Here is an 8,205-nt window from a genome sequence, read left to right as displayed (position 1 = left end):
AAGTTTTAATTTTGAATCACATTGTTTCATTAAAACTTTGAAATAAGTTATAGCTGATTCTTGTTTAAATCAAACAATCAAAGCTGGTTCACCAAGTTCTCCCAGGCTGCGAGGTGACGCATCATAAGTCTAACTTTTGAATCACATTGTTCCATTGAAACTTTGAAATAAGCTATAGGTGATTCTTGCGTTTAATCAAACAATCAAAGCTGGTTCACCAAGTTCTCCCAGGCTGCGAGGTGACGCATCATAAGTTTTAATTTTGAATCACATTGTTTCATTAAAACTTTGAAATAAGCTATAGGTGATTCTTGCGTTTAATCAAACAACAAAGCTGGTTCACCAAGTTCTCCCAGGCTGCGAGGTGACGCATCATAAGTCTAACTTTTGAATCACATTGTTCCATTAAAACTTTGAAATGAGTTATAGGTCATTCTTGCATTTAATCAAACAATGAAAGTTGGTTCACCAAGTTCTCCCAGGCTGCGAGGTGACGCATCATAAGTCTAACTTTTGAATCACATTGTTCCATTAAAACTTTGAAATGAGTTATAGGTCATTCTTGCATTTAATCAAACAATGAAAGTTGGTTCACCAAGTTCTCCCAGGCTGCGAGGTGACGCATCATAAGTTTTAATTTTGAATCACATTGTTTCATTAAAACTTTGAAATAAGCTATACGTGATTCTTGCGTCTAATCAAACAATGAAAGTTGGTTCACCAAGTTCTCCCAGGCTGCGAGGTGACGCATCATAAGTATTAATTTTGAATTACATTGTTTCATTAAAACTTTGGAATGAGTTATAGGTGATTCTTGCGTTTAATCAAACAATGAAAGTTGGTTCACCAAGTTCTCCCAGGCTGCGAGGTGACGCATCATAAGTTTTAATTTTGAATCACATTGTTTCATTAAAACTTTGGAATGAGTTATAGGTGATTCTTGCGTTTAATCAAACAATCAAAGCTGGTTCACCAAGTTCTCCCAGGCTGCGAGGTGACGCATCATAAGTCTAACTTTTGAATCACATTGTTCCATTAAAACTTTGGAATGAGTTATAGGTCATTCTTGCGTTTAATCAAACAATCAAAGTTGGTTCACCAAGTTCTCCCAGGCTGCGAGGTGACGCATCATAAGTATTAATTTTGAATCACATTGTTTCATTAAAACTTTGGAATGAGTTATAGGTGATTCTTGCGTTTAATCAAACAATGAAAGTTGGTTCACCAAGTTCTCCCAGGCTGCGAGGTGACGCATCATAAGTTTTAATTTTGAATCACATTGTTTCATTAAAACTTTGAAATGAGTTATAGGTGATTCTTGCGTTTAATCAAACAATGAAAGTTGGTTCACCAAGTTCTCCCAGGCTGCGAGGTGACGCATCATAAGTTTTAATTTTGAATCACATTGTTTCATCAAAACTTTGGAATGAGTTATAGATGATTCTTGCGTTTAATCAAACAATGAAAGTTGGTTCACCAAGTTCTCCCAGGCTGCGAGGTGACGCATCATAAGTTTTAATTTTGAATCACATTGTTTCATTAAAACTTTGAAATAAGCTATAGGTGATTCTTGCGTTTAATCAAACAATCAAAGCTGGTTCACCAAGTTCTCCCAGGCTGCGAGGTGACGCATCATAAGTCTAACTTTTGAATCACATTGTTCCATTAAAACTTTGAAATGAGTTATAGGTCATTCTTGCGTTTAATCAAACAATGAAAGTTGGTTCACCAAGTTCTCCCAGGCTGCGAGGTGACGCATCATAAGTTTTAATTTTGAATCACATTGTTTCATTAAAACTTTGAAATAAGCTATAGGTGATTCTTGCGTTTAATCAAACAATCAAAGCTGGTTCACCAAGTTCTCCCAGGCTGCGAGGTGACGCATCTTAAGTCTAACTTTTGAATCACATTGTTTCATTAAAACTTTGGAATGAGTTATAGGTGATTCTTGCGTTTAATCAAACAATCAAAGTTGGTTCACCAAGTTCTCCCAGGCGGCGAGGTGACGCATCATAAGTATTAATTTTGAATCACATTGTTTCATTAAAACTTTGGAATGAGTTATAGGTCATTCTTGCATTTAATCAAACAATGAAAGTTGGTTCACCAAGTTCTCCCAGGCTGCGAGGTGACGCATCATAAGTTTTAATTTTGAATCACATTGTTTCATTAAAACTTTGAAATAAGCTATAGGTGATTCTTGCGTTTAATCAAACAATCAAAGCTGGTTCACCAAGTTCTCCCAGGCTGCGAGGTGACGCATCTTAAGTCTAACTTTTGAATCACATTGTTTCATTAAAACTTTGGAATGAGTTATAGGTGATTCTTGCGTTTAATCAAACAATCAAAGTTGGTTCACCAAGTTCTCCCAGGCTGCGAGGTGACGCATCATAAGTCTAACTTTTGAATCACATTGTTCCATTAAAACTTTGAAATGAGTTATAGGTCATTCTTGCGTTTAATCAAACAATGAAAGTTGGTTCACCAAGTTCTCCCAGGCTGCGAGGTGACGCATCATAAGTTTTAATTTTGAATCACATTGTTTCATTAAAACTTTGAAATAAGCTATAGGTGATTCTTGCGTTTAATCAAACAATCAAAGCTGGTTCACCAAGTTCTCCCAGGCTGCGAGGTGACGCATCATAAGTCTAACTTTTGAATCACATTGTTCCATTAAAACTTTGAAATGAGTTATAGGTCATTCTTGCGTTTAATCAAACAATGAAAGTTGGTTCACCAAGTTCTCCCAGGCGGCGAGGTGACGCATCATAAGTATTAATTTTGAATCACATTGTTTCATTAAAACTTTGGAATGAGTTATAGGTCATTCTTGCATTTAATCAAACAATGAAAGTTGGTTCACCAAGTTCTCCCAGGCTGCGAGGTGACGCATCATAAGTTTTAATTTTGAATCACATTGTTTCATTAAAACTTTGGAATGAGTTATAGGTCATTCTTGCATTTAATCAAACAATGAAAGTTGGTTCACCAAGTTCTCCCAGGCTGCGAGGTGACGCATCATAAGTCTAACTTTTGAATCACATTGTTCCATTAAAACTTCGAAATGAGTTATAGGTCAATCTTGCATTTAATCAAACAATGAAAGTTGGTTCACCAAGTTCTCCCAGGCTGCGAGGTGACGCATCATAAGTCTAACTTTTGAATCACATTGTTCCATTAAAACTTCGAAATGAGTTATAGGTCAATCTTGCATTTAATCAAACAATGAAAGTTGGTTCACCAAGTTCTCCCAGGCTGCGAGGTGACGCATCATAAGTCTAACTTTTGAATCACATTGTTCCATTAAAACTTTGAAATAAGCTATAGGTGATTCTTGCGTTTAATCAAACAATTAAAGCTGGTTCACCAAGTTCTCCCAGGCTGCGAGGTGACGCATTACTTTTTCAGTTTTTGCAACATATGCTATGTCTCAAAACTTTGAAATGGTGCATAAGCGAAATAGTCAAGGCAGGTTCACCAAGTTCTCCCAGTTTTATTATTTCAAAAATAGTCAGGCTTATTCTGCGCGGCGTGTGAGGTGAGATGAGTCGAATGAGGTGACAAAAGTCGACTCGCCCCATTTGATTTACATTAGTCGTCTCACGTCACGTGAGACAAAACCATCTGTCTCACCTCACACGCCGCGCAGAATAAGCCTGAGTATTTATTTGCGCTTAATGCGATTTTTTTTCAGCTAATTTGATTCACTTATTCATCCCAATTTTCGTGATTATGCAAAAACATTTGACTCATAATTTGGTTTACTCTTTGAAGTAATTTTTGTTCTTGATATGATTGCCGCCTGTAACCTGTAACTGGGATTCCCGAGACGAGAGGGTTCGATGGGAAGCAGAAATGCTGCAATGGAAGTTGGAGAAATGTGATATGGGTTCAGATCACTTGGCGCGGTGTAGTAATTGTACAATAATTTTTATATTGACTTCTTTCTTTCGAGTAATAGTTTTAACAGGAATCGCTTTTTATGCTCACTCACTTTCACTAGCGGTCGGAATCAGCCGTCGGGTCGTCGTCATCAATTAAACCGGTTCGTGGATGTCCAAAATCTAAAACACAGCCTGGGCAAAAGAACAGCATACCACGTACTGTTCTGTTATGCACTATCGGTGTAATTCAAACATTTTCGTCGTGCTACAAATTCCACTAGTAAGCCCTATCCGGGTAATACACCAAACTTATCCACAACCAAAGCTTGGAGCAACGTCGGTGGAAACACCAGCATCAGTTTCGGATCTTAGTAATCTTAGTTCCATTGAACTCGGACCGCTCGCTCCTGAGTCAACGTTTCCGGTACTTATTGGATCTCCTGGTTGATTGGTTCAATCGGTTTGATTCCGGTCCAGTCAGACTCCAGGAGGTGCTTGTTAATCGATCTAAAAGATACGTTGAAAATTAAATGTTTGGACATGAATATTAACAGTATCACAAGACTTACCTGCTTTCCTACTCCTAGACACCTTTGGCAGACTATTTTAATCTTTTTGCACCGCGCACTTTCGTAAATCGACATCTTGACCCGCGAATTTCTTGCTGGTTGTTAGTTTGATGTCGATTCTGGTCAAGATTCTGGTATGAGCCTCTGTACGAATTTGCCCTGTCCTGCTCACTCCCACAGAAAATTTGAAAACAGCGCGCACTGTTGCGAGCTGTTTTCAAATTTTCTGTGAGAGTGAGCAGTACGCCAGATTCGTGCAGGAGGCTGCCCACACAAATGAGCTGTCAATTTTTTTCCATCGGCCGCATTACCGTACTGCACCATTTTCGGAACATAATAAAATTTTAAATCATTTGAAATGCTCATTTTTAACAAAAATAATAACACGTGTTTTGTTTTATAAAAAAATACAATACATATTAAAAACAATCCACTAAAAAGAATTTAAAATTTTAATTTAAAATTTAATCTGTAACAAATATTCTTCTAAAAACATTTTCCCTAGTTTAGTGCAATCACTGTAAAATTGTTTACGCTATGGAGTCGCCATCTGTTGGAGTTTAATGGAACATGTCATAGTTTCCATTAGTTTCCGATAGAGTGATGATATGCTTGAAGCGCCTCTTGCGGTGAAATGTGTCGGAAACCGATGCAGGTAGTTCATTATGAAAAATTTATTCCAAATCGTGCAAACACGCTTCGTTAAGAGGTTTGAGACCAGTTTTAGATTCTACTATAGTTGATCTGTCTAGAATAAGTGACCATTCATTGAAAAAATAGACAAAACATTATTTTTCATCCGATTCCTCTTGAGTGACCCATAATAGGCAACAAATTGACCCATAATTGTTACACAGCCAATTTTCCCTGGGCTTGGATTATATCTTCCAGGAAGCTTTGATTTCAGGCATGTGGTCGATGGCCTTTGCAGTAATGATTGGAATAGCTGAATGTATAATCAATGGCAAACAATTCTGTAAGAATCAGATCTTCAAGTTATCTGATATAGTTATACTGATCATGACGCTGCATAGTATATCGAACATTTGTCGAAGTCATTTATGTGCCGGGAAAATATAATTCCAAGTTGGAGAGAATATTACAAACTGAGGGAGGGTAATAGGCCCAGTCAGACCCCTGAATGGGCAATGTGGGTTAGTTTATGGGAATGCCATTGAAAATTTGTAATATTCTCCGAGGCTTTCGAAATCCAACAGGGCGCGTCCCCGGGTTGCGGATAGGGGGAAAAGGGAGATTTTTCACATTTGTACTGTAATCAACCAATGTGGTATTATCTCCTATGGTGTTGTAGTGCGAATGAATGATCTCATTCTATGGGAATTCGAACCTTGTAATGTATTGTTTATCAACTTAAATTTTCTAAGCTTGATAAGGTTTTGAAGACAAACATGAGATGAGAGAATTGCCTAATAGGAAAGTCACATCAGCAAAGCTTTTAAGGTACCCCGGGGCAAGTGGGACCTAAAAAAAGACTAGTTTGGTTTTGTCATGCCAAAAAATTCCAAACATAATTAATTTTATAATTCCCATGGTTCTAAAAGACATTGTTGGTATATTTTTCCTTAAAAACGGGCATTAAAACTGTTTCAAAATTTTTACATTCTATATATTATGCATATAATGAAAAGTGGAGCAGATCTTCATTTACTCCGTATCACGGGGCAAGTGGGACTCATTCGGAATGTTGGTACAAATGGCTTAATATAGTTGCTGCATATATGTAAGGTAGCAGCAATTATAAACAGCTTATACGAATGACTATGTTTAGCAATTTATGTTGGAAGTGTTTTGGGGTATCGTGCATAAATTACGTAACATTCATAATAACGCATCACTGACAAAAAAGTTGATTTAAGCAAAGCATCTTGTGCAAAACAAATTGATTTTTTTTATAGAAAAAGCGCTATACAGTTAAATGCCGTTAGGTTTCCAAACTTGCTTTTCATATTACATAGTTGGTGAATCTCGTCAAAAGATTTTTCAAGTTTTACAAATGTTGTGTTTTCCCTTACATGATTTTCCGATCATTGAATAAAGATTTTTAAATCCTGAACTTTGAATAAGTCGTTTTCCAATTTTTCCATACTTTATGGCCGGTTTCTTAACACTCAGAAAAACTCATTATGCAACGGAAAACGAAAAAAAAAATAGAATGTGCTTAGATAAAAATATGAAAATAGATGGTTTCGGAAAAAAACATGTTCTACCCATTTACCATATTAAACAATAGCTTCATCATCAGAATAGTGGTAATTAAACATAACTCAACGATTTATTACTTAAGGCACCGATTTTTACTTCACTTTTGTGTGAATTTCGACTTAGGTTGAAGACAGCGAGATCAAACTATGACATTGTGTTTGTTTACTCTCATAGGTCTCACTTGCCCCAGATGCTGAAATGCACTGGGGCAAGTGGGAGCAGTTAACTAAAGGTAATAAATGAAAATAAATTTCACCTTTTTCGCTTGAAATAATTTGCAAGCACTCCAAATAATATGCTGAAACCGAAAAAGTTTGACTTTATTTGAAATTCTATTTTTAAACGACGAATATAGTAGAGTACGTTAATCTCACTTAGTGAATTGAAAATTACATATGAACAACAATAACATATATGGTCTCTTTATGGTGAGAACAATAACAATTTTTGAATTCAAAGTATCCGTTGGTGTGATACCTATGTTTTTCATGAAGAATGTTTGACTTAAAAACAAAAAATAGATAAAATTATAGACGTAGGTCTCACTTGCCCCGGATTCTCACTTGCCCCGGGGTACCTTACATATGCAAATGCTATCCATGGGGTCATGTCTAGCATTTAATATTTATGGCAATGACTGATTCTTACCTAGCAGGGGTACTACAAGACCACGCGGACAATTCGATTAAAGGCTTAATTGGGGATAATATATTTTCCAGAACTGAAAAGACATTTTTCCGGGGTGACTGGCGAGTCGAAGAGGGTAGAAGTTTCCGTTTGTTATAATTGACAAAATAAACAATCGGGCACTTTTTCTTTCTATGACTTGCTTGGTATTTTGTGAATTATTGTTTTTTGGTTTGGAAGGTAGGCGATTCACTATTGAGCCTTAAAATTATTTTGCATCTGAATAGCATTGATATTGTCAAGTCTGTACCAACACCCTAATCCCTCACCAAAATACCCTTTTCCTATCCCATGGCGTTTATGTGGTCAGCAAAGACTATTCAGCCATTACCCCTCCTTATCATCGGCTTTGGACTGACTTGCGCTCTCATTGCCCCACCAAATGCTGCAAAATGAAAATGAAAATGAAATAATTGTTACACAGCCAATTTTGACCCATAATTGTGGTTTTCATTATTCACCAACATTTCAGTAATTTTCACCGCCTTAAGTGAATTTTACAAGTAGATTTTTATATAAAACAATAAAAAGAAGTTTCAATGAAGAGAATATAAAATAAAAATATTGAAACTGTTATTTTTGTATGAAAAACGATTCATATTATGAAATGATTGTTGTGCAATGAGTGTATTTAGAAGACAATGCATATTGATTTTGTAGCTCAACGTATTTTGACTCGTCACTTAGCGACTTTTTAGATTCGTCATACATTTTCTATTCTCGCCAATTCTAAAATGGGTTGATTAACCAGGGATTTTATTTTTATTTTCAATCGAAATGCTGACAGTGTAGTTGGTATACCTATTATTTCACGAACAATTTCAGCGTCTACCCTTGCGTTT

At 36.4% G+C, this 8,205-nt stretch overlaps 1 long non-coding RNA gene across 1 annotated transcript; it reads right to left on the bottom strand.

Annotated features, from left to right (window-relative positions):
* Nucleotides 1-3,916: 3,916 nt before the first annotated feature.
* On the bottom strand, nucleotides 3,917-7,252 carry LOC109423996 (uncharacterized). The gene is made up of 2 exons (XR_002133406.3): nucleotides 4,454-7,252; nucleotides 3,917-4,391 (listed from the first exon to the last, which is right to left on the bottom strand). It is a non-coding gene; the product is annotated as an uncharacterized LOC109423996 (long non-coding RNA).
* Between the last annotated feature and the right edge of the window lie 953 nt (nucleotides 7,253-8,205).

Source organism: Aedes albopictus, chromosome 3 (genome assembly GCF_035046485.1).
Source record: "Aedes albopictus strain Foshan chromosome 3, AalbF5, whole genome shotgun sequence".
Classification (NCBI taxonomy): domain Eukaryota; kingdom Metazoa; phylum Arthropoda; class Insecta; order Diptera; family Culicidae; genus Aedes; species Aedes albopictus.
This window is presented reverse-complemented; position numbering and strand designations above follow the sequence as displayed.